The 16,154-nt window shown below is 39.3% G+C and overlaps 2 pseudogenes; both read left to right on the forward strand.

Moving 5' to 3' along the window:
- Nucleotides 1-7,822: 7,822 nt before the first annotated feature.
- LOC111164803 (serine/arginine-rich splicing factor 11 pseudogene) lies at nt 7,823-14,616 on the forward strand (annotated as a pseudogene).
- A 47-nt stretch (nt 14,617-14,663) lies between these two features.
- On the forward strand, nt 14,664-16,055 carry LOC149749454 (uncharacterized; annotated as a pseudogene).
- Nucleotides 16,056-16,154: the final 99 nt, after the last annotated feature.

Consider the following 16,154-nt stretch of genomic DNA (forward strand, 5'->3'; position numbering starts at 1 on the left):
TAGGTTGTCTCATATGGTATGTTTTGGGGAAATGGTAAACAAGTATGGGAATAAAGTCTTAATTAGACACTGAAGACTTGCCATTTGATGTTCCAGATTTGTGTCAACGACCTAAGCTGAAATACAGAGAAGACCGACATTAAATTTTCTGACGATGCAAAGCTGGGATAGAATCAGAATTTCAAAAATGTTGATGGGCTGGAAAAACTAGAGAAGGCAAATGACACTGAATGGCAATCACTGCTGCATTGAGCTATGTTTGTATTAGTCAACTCTCTTGCTTGCTAAAGACAGAGATGCAACTCAAACAGGCTTAAGCAGAGAAGAAGAGCATTTACTGACTCAGGTAACTGAAGATTCTACAGGTGAACATTAAATAAAAGTTAAAGAAGGGCCTCAAATGATGTCATCAGATGAGATCTCCTCTTCTGTAGATTTCTCCTCTGCTTTCCTCTATGTTTACTCTTGAGAAGGTTCCTGTCACTGCACGGGTTGATATTTTGCTTCTCAGGTTCAGAAGAGAAAAACTCTCTTTGAAACATCTCTACAAATGACCCAGAACTGTATATCACTGGCTCTGAAATACTGGACTGTGGCCAGAGGACTGTGGTATCTGATTGGCTTGACATGAATCCCATGCCCAGCTCAGAGAGGGGGATGAATCCTCACAAACACATGAATACAACTTAGAGAAGGGTGATAACACTAAAGAAAAATCAGGAAGATGTGATTAACAGAACGGTGAGTGAGGGTTAGATTAGGCAAATACACCATGATAACTGATAATAGCAACAAAATTCAAAACAATTTCAAAAATACAGAATGTGGAAGACATAGCTTAACTACAGTATTACAAATATTAAAAAGGTCTTGGGGGCTTCCCTGGTGGCGCAGGGGTTGAGAGTCCGCCTGACGATGCAGGGGACACAGGTTCGTGCCCTGGTCCGGGAAGATCCCACATGCCGCGGAGTGGCTGGGCCCATGAGCCATGGCTGCTGAGCCTGCTCGTCCGGAGCCTGTGCTCTGCAACGGGAGAGGCCACAACAGTGAGAGGCCCGCGTACCGCAAACAAGGAAAAAAAAAAAAAAAAAAAAAGGTCTTGGGCTTTTCAGATGACATGAAGCTCAATATTAACCAACAGGGTGACTTGGATACTTAATATGGGCTCAGACTGGCTCAGTAACTGAAGTTACTGTAAAGATCCAATTTAAGAGAGAACATCTAGACATCTGCACAGCTTCAGAATCAAAATGAACTCTTGTGTCTGAGACGACTTGTTTGATTCTTTGGAAGATCACAGACTTGCGTCAAATACTAACTATTCAACCTCTTTTTTTTTTTTTTACTCTACATTATGCAAGAGGTCTGAGCTTTGCAATCACCAAATCAAGAGACTAATTTAAAATTCCAGTTCTCACAACCAGGATAGGTTGCAGTTCTCCAATTTCCTGGACCCTATTAACAGGCTATAGTTTGCAATGTTCCAGAGCTGAACAAAACTTCAAAGTGAGGAGTTCATTGTGGCTGACTCTGCCACACAGTTATCTCCTTGACATCTTTGCCACTCAGAGAGCAGAAGCCACTGTCATTTAGTTTAAAAAGGACAAAGCAGAGAGCATTCTGGGTTATATATCCCAAATGCATACATAGGAGCAGCAAGTATATGTGAAATCTGTAATTTCTTCTCAATTTTGCTATGAACCTAAAGCTGCTCTAAAAAAATAGTCTTTAAAAATATAAAAGATGAGGACTTCAGCTGAATGTGAGGAAGGAGAGTCAGAGAGAAAATGAACTAGTCCTTCTGATGATGGAAAGAGATGCTGTATGCAGAAACTTCCTTGTCATGATTTACTGTAAAGGGTATTAGATATGTGATGCCAAATGGTGGGGGGCAGAGGTAAAGACTCTGCTTTGTGCAATTAAATATAGCACATAAACACACACACACACACACACACACACACACACGGAAAACTTCTGGTAGAGAAAAAAGAGATAATTAAAGGGGAGGGGATTTTAAGAAATGGGGAAGGAGATTCAGTCCAGAACACAAAACCAAATTTCGTCTTCCACAGTATTTGTTGGGAAGAGAAAGCTACAAGCTTCTACCTCCCTTTCAATTTTCACTTCATTTCCAGTTGCCAGAAAGTTATTTAGAGATTCAGAGAGATGAGCTCTTCATAAACAACTTTTCTAATACCACCTCATTTCAAATGCTGAGGTTAGGTGATATTTAAAAATAATTTTATGTATAAAGTACTGTAATCACTTTTAAAAATTATTCAGAACATCCTGTTTCTACTTTTTTTTTTTTTACCCTCTGTATTTTGGTTTCCAGAACTTTCCCTCAAGCCAGTGAAGCTTGGAGACATTGAAGTCATATCTAGGTTGTCTATATGTGGCTACCTGGGACCTCAGCTGCTCCTGAGAAATGAGACTCAAATCTCTTTGCCATTAATCAAAGATAGAATTATAACTGAGATCTAAACAAATTTCTCTATCTCTAAGCCCCAGGTGAAGAGCTGGGGACTGTTCATATCCACTGCCTCCAGGGAAGAAAGATAATGAGGAAGGTAATCTGAATGACTGAACATTACTGAACAAGCACTTTTTAGTATAATAATTGTCAGCCTTGGCAGATTCAACTAGGAGGAAAACTGACGATAGTAGCTCAGCACAACTGTTCCAACCAAAATGACAGTAGAGCAGGCAGCAGGGGATCTGCTAAGTGGGATAAACAAATGGCCACTAAGAAGAAAGAGTCAAAGGAAAATATTCACTTAGGGTTTCAATTCAAAGCACCAACACGCATTTTTGCAGACCAGATAAGCTTTTCTAAAACCGCTCACTTCTGCTGCAATTTCATTAACCATATGTTTTCAGGACTATTATTCCTCACTGTCTTTCTCTCTGTACTAGAATACTCAATAGAGATATTCTCTTAAAAACACAACGCCTTGTCAGCCCTTTGCTACATATGTTCATATACAAAGGACATTGTGGCTTGACTAAAATCTCGTTTAAGGTAGTTCATTGGCATTTAATTAAAATGGACAACCCACCAGCCATTTTTCCCCAAGTCTGCTATCTGGAATGCTCAGAGAGCTACCATGGTAGGAAAGCAATTCCCTGCTCTTCCAGTGATGTTTTCTTCTTTCATTTTCTTCTCTCATTTTCATTCACACAAGTGACGGCAAATACCGTGAGGTTTACTGAATGAGTTACTTTTAATGCCTAAGAAATCCATCATCTGTTGATTAATTCATTCAAGACAAGTTACATTCCAGTTGTGATGGATAGAGTCGAGTCGTCCTCAGATCGGTTTTCTGTTTGGAGCACATTGTAAAATAGTCAAAAACAGGTAATTTTCTAAATTAAATTGTATTGGGAGAAGTAATTTATTTTATGGAAAAGTTTTAAGGCTTATCCCATAAAAACAAAGGAAAAGTTGAACCAAGGAAAACTTTACTGTAGATTATATTGCATGTATCCAACAGGTAATTGGAAAATATATGTACATATTCAATTATACCTACTTTGAATAAACAAAGAACAATCACTAAGATTTATATTAATTTTTATGTGACCAAAATTGAAGAATTTGAAGGAAAAATTATACTTGTAACTGTACTATAAATTAACAGTTCACTTGATTTCTCTATGTCAATAGTAAAGACTTCCACTTTTGGTTAAATCATTAAACAGATATAGGCCACATAATTTTTCCAAGTAAACTAAGCAGTTTTTAATGCCTTATATTTTCAGGTCTAATCTAATTTATAATTCTATTATTCCATTGAATATTACATATATTTAATATGTTATATATATATCTAAATAAAATTCCAAAATTCTGTGAATCCATTACAGTGCAATATAATATAGTATAATGTAATATAATATATATGTTTATATAAAATAAACTAAATAAAAACAACCCAAAACAGTGACTATTTCCTACTGACTTTCACAATCTATCCAGGTTTCTGACTTACTCCAAAAATTCAGTATGTGATACAGATCTCTAGAGAGTAAATTTAAATAAAGAAGGAGATAAAATATACACCAGGTGAAAGCTTAGGGCCTCTCCATTACAGACTATGGCAAAGACCACAAGCTGAAATTCCGTCAAGGGCCAGGTAGGTGGGAATGTAACTGGGTGTAAGAAATCCCAGGTAGAACTGGTTTGAGTTTTGGGGACCATAGCACATTGGAGGGTACCTGTCCTCCTGAGGACATTCAGATTAGAAAGAAGTTTAAAAAGATTCTGATCAAAAAAACAAAACAACAAAATAAACAAAAAACCCAAGTCTACAGACCAAATTCAGCCAGTGCATTTTGAACATCTTAATTCCTTTTCTGCAACATGTCACTTATTGTCATAATAATGCTGTGTAACAAACCACAGCAAATCTCAGTGGACTGAACGGATAAAGAAGATGTGGTACGTGTATAAAACTGAAAATTACACAGCCATAAAAGGAATGAAATAATGCCATTTGCAGCAACATGGATGGACATGGAGATTATCACACTAAGTGAAGTAAGCCAAAGACAAATAACATAAATCACTTATTTGTGGAATCTAAAAAAAATGATACAAATGAATTTATATACAAAACAGAAATAGACTCACAGACATAGAAAACCAACTTATGGTTATCAAAGGGGAAGGCAGGGAGGATAAATTAGAGTTTGGGATTAACAGACACACACTACTATATATAAAATAGATCACCAACAAGGACCTACTGTATAGCACAGGGAACTATACTCAATATTTCGGAGTAACCCCTAAGGGAAAAGAATCTGAAAAAAAAATATATATATATGTATAACTGAATCACTTTGCTGTACACCTGAAACTAACACAATGTTGTAAATCGACTATACTTCAATTTAAAAAAAAAAAAAACTCATTGGGTTAAAGCAACTGTCATTTCTTCTCATGCTCATGTTTGAATAGACTGGAATCAGCTGATCTCAGTGGGTTTGGCTGGGCTCATCTACAGCCTGCCGGTTCCATTCAAATAAGTTCCATGTGTCTCATGGTGGCACCCAGGCAGGATGGGCAATGGCCACTCAGAATGAGAAGGCAAATCAGTAAGGTTCCTCTATCCATCATGAAGCTGTGGCAGAGATGTGAAGTGAAACACAGTGAAATGACATATTGAAACTAATAATTTAACCAACCATATCTGAGCATTTGCTGTGTGACCCTGTGTAAGATATTTGTGGTAAAATCTCAGGCTCTAGAGATACATCGACCTGATTTGAATTCTAGCCAAGCCATTTGCTAGCTGTGTGACCCTGGGCAGGTTCATTAAATTCTCTCAATCTTTCTCTTTTTTAACTTTAGTTACAAATTTTATTTTACCCAACATATCGAAAACAGTATCATTTCAACATGGAATCCCTATAAAATGTTAATAAAATATTTTACTTTTTTGGGGGGTGCCAACAGTGTGCATTTCATACTTATAGGTGTTTAGTATCTAAGGACATTTTCTTCCCACCCAAGGCTTATTCTTCTTAAAATAGAAATAACAATAGGAATAATACCTATCTCATAGTTTCTATGCAGTAAATCAGATAATCATTTTAAAGTGACTAGCACTGTTCCTGGAACACAGCAAAACATTCAACATGATATGTTAGATCACATCATTATAAATTGCTTTGGAAAAGGACTTGGAATAGGAAAATCAGTATTTTGTTTTTATTATATCAACTGATATTGCAATCTCATTACTTAAAAGCAGATGTAAATTACTCCAAAGCATTTTTTAAGCCCAATTTACTTTTTCTGGCCTCCACACCCTGGAAACACCAAATTGGCAGATAATTAGATCAGTTGAAATAAAGACTGGTGGAAAAATCATTATAATTCGTGGTTTGCATCTGCTAAGCCTGGCATTTAGGCCATATTCTTGTTTACTCCAATCAAGCAGTATCATGGAAAATAAATGAAGAAGGGAAGGAAGGAGAGGAAGAAGGAAGGAAGGAAGGGAGGGAGGGAGGGAGGGAGGGAGAAACCAACTCTAAATAATTCCAACTGATCATGCAGGACCCTTAGGCAATGCTACGGGAGCTGGCAGAGGGCAGGAAGGAATTGTAGTTTGGTTGAAAGAGAGATGGTTTCTTAAAATTCCTGTAATTCATGTTTTGATAATTCAACATTATTGGCCCTGTATCATCCACTTTCTTGTTGGACAAAACAAACTGTATTAGTCAGCACACTTTTCATTTCAAAAGAGTGGGGACTCAATGAAGCTTAAATGAAGAATAAGAAATGGGGAAGGGAATTTGATATGAGCTGCTTCCAAAAAGCTGCCTTGGATTATCAACAGCTGCCTGGGACCCAAGCCTCCAGGATTCGAGCTAAGGCAGCAACACTCCTGAACTGCTGACTCAGCAAAACGGGCTCGGCTCTCCCCACTCCTCACACAATGATGGATAACGGATGTGCCATAAAGTGAGGCTGTGATTCCAACCCTGATTGGTCACAGGGCATGGGAGGCGGGCAGTTTATGGTGGGGGCAGGCAAATGAGTGTGGTCAAACAATATTTCAGGACCGTGAGCTCATTTGAGAGTTCTTAGAATTAAATAATTTAGGGATGCCACATTAAAAAAAAAATAGGGACCTTACCATATGTTCTCTTTACATTTTTAAATACTTTTTGTTTTGATTGAAGTAATATGGCTTTACAATGCTGTGTTAGTTTCTGTTGTACAATGAAGTGAATCAGCTCTATGTATACCTATATCCCCTCCCTCTTGGACCTCCCTCCCACTCCCCCATCCCACCCATCTAGGTCATCACAGAGCACTGACCTGAGCTCCCTGTGCTATACAGCGGTTTCCCACTAGCTATCTGTTTTACACATGGTAGTGTATTGAAGTCAAACCTAATCTCCCAATTCATCCCAACTTCCCCTTCCCCCACTGTGTCCACATGTCTGTTCTCTACATCTGCATCTCTATTCCTGCCCTGCAGATAGGTTCACCTGTACCACTTTTCTAGATTCCACATATATGCGTTAATATATGATATTTGTTTTTCTCTTTCTGGCTTACTTGACTCTGTATGACAGACTCTAGGTCCATCCACATCTCTACAAATGACCCAGTTTCGTTCCTTTTTATGGCTGAGTAATATTCCATTGTATATATGTACCACATATTCTTTATCCATTCATCTATAATTGATACAGCCACTATGGAGAACAGTATGGCAGATACTAAAAATAGAACTACCATACGACCCAGCAATCCCACCACTGGGCATATACCCTGAGAAAACCATAATTCAAAAAGAGTCATGTACCACAATGTTCATTGTAGCTCTATTTACAATAGTCAGGACATTGAAACAACTTAAATAGTTTAAATTATTTTTAAATACTTTTATTGCAAATCTACACTATTTCAAATGTACGATGTGTTACATGAGCTTCTGAAAGCCAAGTTGAAATTTTAACCTTCATTTATAATTTCCTTCGTATAGTTGGTTAAGGTCCTGTGGTTTGCCCTATGACTGTTGCCAGGTAACGGATGGACCACTGCCTACCTCCAGAGCAAGAAGTTTGGTATCTTCCCTTAAAGCCAGCTTTTTCCTCTGAACATCTTTTTCAGGGATGCTTATTAGCCAGGAGCGTAGTTGAGCTCACAGGAGTTTTAGTTCAATCGCTCCTAAACTTCCAACTAGCTCTGATTTGAGAAGAAGGAAAAGAACATCCACATGACACATCACATTGGGAAGAGCCAAGCAGCCAGGAAATTACTTGCTGACCTGGCTCAGGAACTAACCTATTAGGAGTCATGTCTCCCAGTGGCACTCTGGAGATCCTGGAGGTGACCGCCCTTCTGGTCAGCACTGAGAGTTAATAAAACAACAAACTTCTCACTTACGTAACAGGAGTGTGTGTGTGTGTGTGTAAGAGAGGGAGGAAAAGGGCGAGGAAGGGAGGGAGAGGGAGACACAACAACAGACACAACAGACACAATGTGTGTGTGTGTGTGTGTAAGAGAGGGAGGAAAAGGGGGAGGAAGGAAGGGAGAGGGAGACACAACAACAGACACAACAGACAAAGTGTCTGTGTGTGAGTGTGCGGGTGGGGCTGTGAGCGAGAACGAGTGGATTAGGGTTATTAGCTTTCTTAACATCAACACCAACCTGGGGCTGGTGCTGGGAAGATTTTCCTCCATGAAACAATGCACCGAAGTAAGATAAGTGAGATAAGAGGTGGGTAATGGTATCCTTTTCTTGTGCAAAGCTAGAGAAATGTCTTTTGTGATAGGGTTGTGGGGAGAAGAGGGTGGGCAGGACCGTTTGCCAGAGCTTTCTCAGGTACATTCGTTTTAGGAAAGATTATGCACAGAGTTGAAAATCTGGAACTGTATTCCCTAAAAACCATTCATCAGTTTCTGGGAATGTCTTTTTCTCTTCCAGCAGATCTGGGGACTCAGTTTGAAGACCATATATAAATTCTCAAGATCAGAGATTATGTCAATTTTTTTCACTGCTGTATCCCTGGCCCTAAACACCCATACTAGGTGCTCAACAAATATTTATTGAAAAAAATGAATAATAATGATTAAGTTCAAAGTGAATTTCAATCCACTATCAATATATACTCTATTTTCCATAAGTAAGTGAATGAAGGGAAAAGGATAGGCAAACCTTTTACTAAAGGGGAAATTAAACCATTACTTGGTCAATAAGTTTTAGTTATGTAAATTGTACTTCCTCTTTGGACAGAGAAAATGCACATTGATACACCGAATACTCTAGAAAATTCTGGGAAATTTTTAAAACTTTGTTTATATTTCTAAAACTTATTTGAACAGTGAATCCATTTTAATTCTCATTTAAAACATTTTAACATCCATGGAAACTACTGACCCTACAGCATGAAGAAATAAAGTTTGGAATATTTAATACATGACATAACATAGATTATTATTTGGTTAGCACTGCTCAATCAGAAAATAAGAGAAAATCTAATAAGAAAGGCCATCCACTTGAGAAATTTTACAAAAATAGTGACTATTAATTAAAGAAGAGAGTTTTGAGGTTCATTTCCAATTGCTTCATTATTCAATTACCAGACATAGAATATTTTGACTCCTAAAGTATAAAAACGTTATCAAAAGAAATTTAAAATTGATAACAAACTTCATTTCATACCAAATTAAAATTAAATATTGATACTTTTATTAAACAAATTTTATATAAATGTATATGAACTAATAATCATGGGCATTTAAAGACTTTATTGATTTCTCGCTCTCTGAGTGCAGTATTAATGCGACTAAAGCTTGGGTAACAAGGGAAAAGTTAATTTAATAACTTGGTAGTTGTAAAGAACGTTCTCTCAAACTAAGTTGTTTTCTGAATTTCTTCAAGGGGAAAAGCAATGTCTGAAAACATTTCAGCAGTGAGCATAAATTATAGAGAAAAGTAGTCATTTATATATTAACTGACTAGTGCCATGAGGTCAGAGGCTTTGGGTTACCCTTTACCCCTTTATTTCTCTCCTGTACAAATGTACCTGAGTCTGACCATTTCCCTCCCCTGTCCTGTTCCCTATTCTAAGACACTGTCATCTCTGGATTCTGGGTCATCTCCCAGCTGGGAGCCCTGCTTGAACTTCTATCTCACTAGAGTTTATTCTCCAAAAAGCATCTGGCTTTTAGAATGTATGTTAGACCATATCATTCTCTTGTTCTCAAGCCTCCCTTGGCTTATATAACACTTAAAGTAAAACTCAAAGTCTTTAATGCCTATAGCCTCTTGGGATCTGGTCCCTGGACACATTTCCAACCTCATTTCTTGTCACTCCCTTCCAACATTTCAGCCACACTAGCCTCCATAGTGTTCCTTGAGCATATCAAGTGTTAGCCTGTCAGGGGTGGTCTGCTAACCAAAAATGTGCCCTCTCTTACTCTCCCCCCCACCCCCTACCAAGGTCCCTGCCTACAGACACTCCACCAGCTATTACTGTACCCTGACTCATAGCTAACAATCTAGATTACTTGTAATCATCTGGTCACTTGCTGTTGCTCATCTCTGCCACGAAAATGCAAGATGTATGAAGGTATATCGTGATTCCTGTGTTGTTTGTTGCCTTAACCCCAGCACCTAGAACAGTACTGGTGAATAGCATGCCCTCAATAAATAATCACTGGATAAACTCATGAATAAAATAATTTTAAACATGAAAATATTTATTGCTACATTAAGACAATCTTTTAATACTTAAAATATTCAAAATTTCCATAAAGAATGAACATTCATTCCACCTCATAACATTGTACATGAGAAAATCTATATTCATAACTAAGAAAATATTGCCATATAAAAGGCCTGCTTCTTGTAGCAATCAAGAAATTTGGTTCAACCTCCTACACTGTTGATGGGAATGTAAATTGCTGCAGCCACTATGGAAAACAGTATGGAGGTTCCTTAAAAAACTAAAAATAGAGTTGCCATATGATCCACTCCTGGGCATATATCTGGAGAAAACTGTAATTTGAAAAGGTACATGCACCCCAATGTTCATAGAAGTACTATTTACAATAGCCAAGACCTGGAAGGAATCTAAATGTTTATGAATGGATAAAGAAGATGTGGTATATATATACAATGAAATATTACTCATCCATATAAAACAATGAAATAATGCCATTTAGAACAACATGGATGGACCTAGTGATTATCATACTAAGTGAAGTAACTCAGACAGAGAAAGGCAAATGCTATATGATATCACTTATATGTGGAATCTAAAATATGACACTAATGAACTTATTTACAAAATACAAACAGACTCACACACATAGAAAACAGTTTATGGTTACCAAAGGGGAAAGGGGGTGAAGGAGAAATAAATTAGGAGTTAGGGATTAACATATACACACTACTATATATAAAATAGATAAACAACAAAGTCCTACTGTATAGCACAAGGAATGATATTCAGTATATTGTAATAAACCATGATAGAAAAGGATATGAAAAGAAAATGACTATATATATATATATATATATATATATATATATATATATAACTGGATCACTTTGCTGTACACCAGAAACTAATGCAATATTGTAAGTCAACTATACTCCAATTAAAAATAAAGAAGAAAGTTGGTTCAATTATAATGTGCCCAATTTGTGATGAAAATTTTGAAAATAAAGCATACACTCTACTTTAACATACTTAACGTTGTGATGGTTTTAAAATATGTCTACAAATTTTTAAATTACTCAACTGCCTCCCATCCCCAAAGTGTGGCCCATCTCCACTGCCCCTAATGGACTGTGTGGGACTTGTGAGACTAGGTCCTTGAAGACATTGCAGCTTCCTCCTGCTCTATCACCAACTACCATGTGGTGAGAACATACAAGCAGCCCTTCGGGGACGTCCATGCAGCAAGTAACTGAGGCCTCCAACCAACAGCCGAAGTGCATCTTCCAGCCCTGGTCAAGGCTTTCAGTGACTGTAGCCACACTGCTTATAACTCCCTTCCAACATTTTAACCATCCTAGTCTCCATATTGTTCCTTGGACATCTCAGCTCCAACCGAATGAGGAACCCTGAGCCAGAATCACCCAACTAAGCCACTTCCACGACCCACAGAAATTACATGAGATGATAATAGTTTACTATTTATCCATTAATTTGGGGGTGACTTGTTATACAACAATGTATAACTAATACAGACATATAATACACCTTTTTCCCTAAAACAGGGAATTCCTAAAGCAGCCATTGATATGAAATTTTGCCTGATTTCTTTAACTTTTCTGAACCTCAGTTTCTTCCTCTGAATAATGGAAATGATGTTATCTCTCACGTCTATTTACTGTGAAGATTAAACAATGTATCATATGTACACAATGACTAGAACACTGCCTAATTAATTTTTTTTTTTTTTTGCAGTACGCGGGCCTCTCACTGTTGTGGCCTCTCCCGTTGCGGAGCACAGGCTCCGGACACGCAGGCTCAGCGGCCATGGCTCACGGGCCCAGCCGCTCCACAGCATGTGGGATCTTCCCGGACCGGGGCAAGAACCCGTGTCCCCTGCATCGGCAGGTGGACTCTCAACCACTGCGCCACCAGGGCAGCCCCTAATTTTGATTTACTTACTTTTTCCTCAATAAGGAGCCTGCAAACATATTATGTCACTTTGTTTACCCTTGTCTCAGAAGATTGATAAAAATGCAGTGAGGCCTCACAGTTACAGAGAGCTTGATTCCTAAATGCATCATGATACAAAACTTAGTGCATAAACTGTATTTGAAATAGATTTTCTCATAAAAATTTCTAGGAAAAAAGAGTATAATACTTGGAAATCCCACTGAAGCCTATGAAAACTTAAAAAGTCCCTCAAAGTAGTTAAACTGAAAATAACAATAGAATGAACGCATATTTGTAGAGGATTCTGTCCTCAGATGTCCCTCCGAGGCTGAAGGAATTGTGTCCATCTGCTGGGCATGCACCTGCTGACAGCCCTGATCTCAGCCTTCTCCAGGAATTATGCTCAGTTGAAGAGAGCTGCCCTCCCTGACATCACAGCCCCTTTCTTGGGGCAGCCAGCATCCACTGACGGGTTCACATGGGACTTAAATGTCCAGCTCCCTGCCCCCAGCTGTGCAATTATGAACAGGCCTCCCAGCTCCAATTCTCCCTTGGGGTGGCTGAGGCCTTTGTTGTGACTGCAGCACAGCCCAATTATTCCCTCTAACAGTTATTACTCCTGAGAGCATGCCCCAAGAAACTTCCTGTAAGCAAATCTCCATCCCAGAATTTGCTTTCTGGAGAACCCAAGTTGCACCTCCTCGTGGGTCTCACTTCGCACTTCACCTTCAGGGGTCTGCTGGCGTTACACTCTAGTTGTGGGTCTAGAGGAACAGAGGGAGGTGGTGAGGACACCCAGCACTGAGTCTTAAGGGAGGTCATTTCAGGTTCCTCAGGCAATGCAGGCTAGTCCCCCCAGAGGGCAGTGGAAAGAGATTGTTCTCTAACCTACGTGCTATTGTTTTAGGAATAGGAAATGGAATTAGAGGAGCACAGAGGGGCAGAGATTTTGTGATAATCTGCATGGTAACTCAAGGACAATTTTAAGAGCTATTAAAAAGTACAGAATTTGTTGATTATTATATGAATTTCTTTAATAATGTATCCTTAATGCTAGTGTATCGATAGGGTAATTCACCTAGGCAAGCACCCATCATGTTTTGACAGTATAATGTCGGAATTAAGATCATGGCCTCTAGAATCTTAGAAATGTGAGTTCAAATCCAAGTTAAGCTTCTCGCTGTCTGTAAATTCTTAAATAAATTAGTTAACCTTTCCCAGCTTTGATTTTCATATCCATATAATAGGGAATATAAGACCGACCTCTCAAAATTATTGTGATCACAATGAGATAATACCTGTAAACCATTTAGCTGTTTGCTCCATGTCTTAAAACCTCCATACGTGATGACTGTTTCTGTTTTTGTTACAAACACAGAAAGCAAAGGTACTAAAAGAGACTTTCCTGATGTTTGCAGTGGGTCATCTTAAAAGACAGGGCACCGCCAGTGTCTGGGACAGGAGGACAGAGGAGCCCTTCTCGTTGCTGGCCTTATGTCTTGGAATTACTTCGCTCGAGAGCGAGTAGGCAAGCAGCCCCATAAGCAATACTACCATCGTCCCCAGCACTGGGGGCCCGGGCCTCAGCGGTGGGCCGGGGGGCGGGGGAGGGCACGGCACCAAGGTAATCCAGGTGACTAATGTCTCCCCGAGCGCTAGCTCTGAGCAGATGCGGACCCTCTTCGGTTCCCTAGGGAAGATCGACGAACTGCACCTCTTCCCGCCTGATGGTCCGCCTTTGCCATTCTCATCCCGAGCCTGCTTTGTTAAGTTCCATCATCCAGACTCAGTAGTTACGGCACAGCATCTGACAAACACTATATTCGTTGACAGAGCTTTGATAGTCGTACCATATGCAGAAGGAGTTATTCCTAATGAGACTAAGGCTTTGTCTCTGTTGGCACCAGCTAATGCAGTGGCGGGTCTTCTGCCTGGTGATCGACTCCTGCCTACCCCCAACCCACTTACCCAGATTGGCGCTGTTCCACTGGCTGCTTTGGGAGCTCCTCTCTTGGTCCTGCCCTTGCTGCACTTGGGCTTCCTGGTGCAAACTTGGACTCTCAGTCTCTTGCTGCCGATCAGTGGCTGAAACTTATGAGTACTGTTGATCCCAAGTTGAATCATGTAGCTGCTCGTCTTGTTTCACCAAGTCTGAAATCAGATACCTCTAGTAAAGGAATAGAGGAAGCCATGACAAGAGTACCAGAGGCACACTTCCTAATTTCTGCTGCTATATGACCAGGTAAGAAGGAAGAAAAACGAAGGCACTCGAGGTCAAGATCATGTTCTAGGAGGAGGAGGATTCCCTCATCTTCTAGGCACAGGTGGTCAAGAAGCAGATCAAGGGCTTCCCTGGTGGCGCGGTGGTTGAGAGTCCACCTGCCGATGCAGGGGACACGGGTTCATGCCCCGGTCCAGGAGGATCCCACATGCCACGGAGAGGCTGGGCCCATGAGGCATGGCTGCTGAGCCTGCGTGTCCGGAGCCTGTGCTCTGCAATGGAAGAGGCCACGACAATGAGAGGCCCGTGTACCGCAAAAAAAAAAAAAAAAAAAAGAAGCAGATCAAGAAGGCGATCACATTCTAAGTCAAAGAGTAGACAATGATCCAAAAGTCCAAGACAGAGAAGATCTCATTCCGGAGAGAGGGGTAGAAGGTCAAGGAGCACATCAAAAAACAGAGACAAAAAGAAAGAAGACAAAGAAAAGAAATGTTCTAAAACACCACCAAAAAGTTACAGCACAGCCAGATGTTCCAGAAGTGCAAGCAGAGAGAGATGACGACGAAGAAGCAGTAGTGGCACAAGATCTCCTGAAAAGCCTAGGTCTCCCAAAAGAAAATTGTCTCGCTCACCATCCCCTAGGAGACAGAAAAAGGAGAAGAAGAAAGATAAAGACAAAGAAAGAAGCAGAGATGAAAGAGAACGATCCACAAGCAATAAGAAGAAAAGTAAAGATAAGGAAAGGGAACGGGAAAGAAAATCAGAGAGTGATAAAGATGTAAAACAGGTTAAATGGGACTACAATGAAGAGGAACAAGGGTATGACAGCGAGAAAGAGAAAAAAGAGGAGAAGAAACAAAAAGAACCAGGTTCTCCAAAGACAAAAGAATGTTCTGTGGAAAAGGGAACTGGTGATTCACTAAGAGAATCCAAAGTGAATGCGGATGATCTCAAGAAGAAGACATGGATATGAGTGACTGAATACTGCCTCTGTGGGAATCCAACTGTATACATGCATCAGTGTCATTCCGCTGTGTGATTTCTTAATGCTGTATTTGTTCATCGCAAATCTAGATGTATACAGCTCTGAGTCATCAATGGTTATAAAGCTCTTGATGTTGATATTAGTTATTTACATCCAAAATCTTTTAGAAAAATGATACATGAGTAACCGATTCTTGACAGGTAGAAATCTGATTGAGTAAACAAGCAGTTTTACTATTCTGGGTCTGCTTCATAACAAAAATGAAAAGCTGCACGCATCTACAGTAGGCATGGATCGTTTATGTTGTATGATCTCCTTTATTAAGTTTACTTACAGTATTTCCAGAATTTGATTCATTGCCGTAATAGAGCCATGTAGAGAATGCCCTGATTGCATGTTAATTGTGGCAGGAATATCCTAAATGCCATTCAAATCCTCCAACATGATGGATCTACTTATGGTCTTGTTTGTTGATATGACAAATTAACATCCTTGTAGTTACAACTGGAAATGAGCATTTGAAACAGATAATCCTTTAAGCCTTGTGGCTAAAATTCTGTGGCTTTTGTTTAACTTTGAAAGGTTATATATGCACTAACCTTTTTTGATGGCTATAATTAGACTTTAATTACAGAAACAAGATTTCAAATGAAACTGTCTTTGGCAGTACGTAAATAGCATATTTTGAAGTAGAGCTGTATACTTTTTCATAAGATGTTTGGGAATTTTTTTTCCTAAAATAATTTATTGAACATCTACATCAGTGAAAGTTATCTGCCTATCCTGAAGTCCATCTGTAAA

The sequence above is a fragment of the Delphinapterus leucas genome, chromosome 4, assembly GCF_059928025.1.
Source record: "Delphinapterus leucas isolate spDelLeu-1000000601 "Yukka" chromosome 4, BTC_Dleu_Yukka2, whole genome shotgun sequence".
Taxonomy (NCBI): Eukaryota; Metazoa; Chordata; class Mammalia; order Artiodactyla; family Monodontidae; genus Delphinapterus; species Delphinapterus leucas.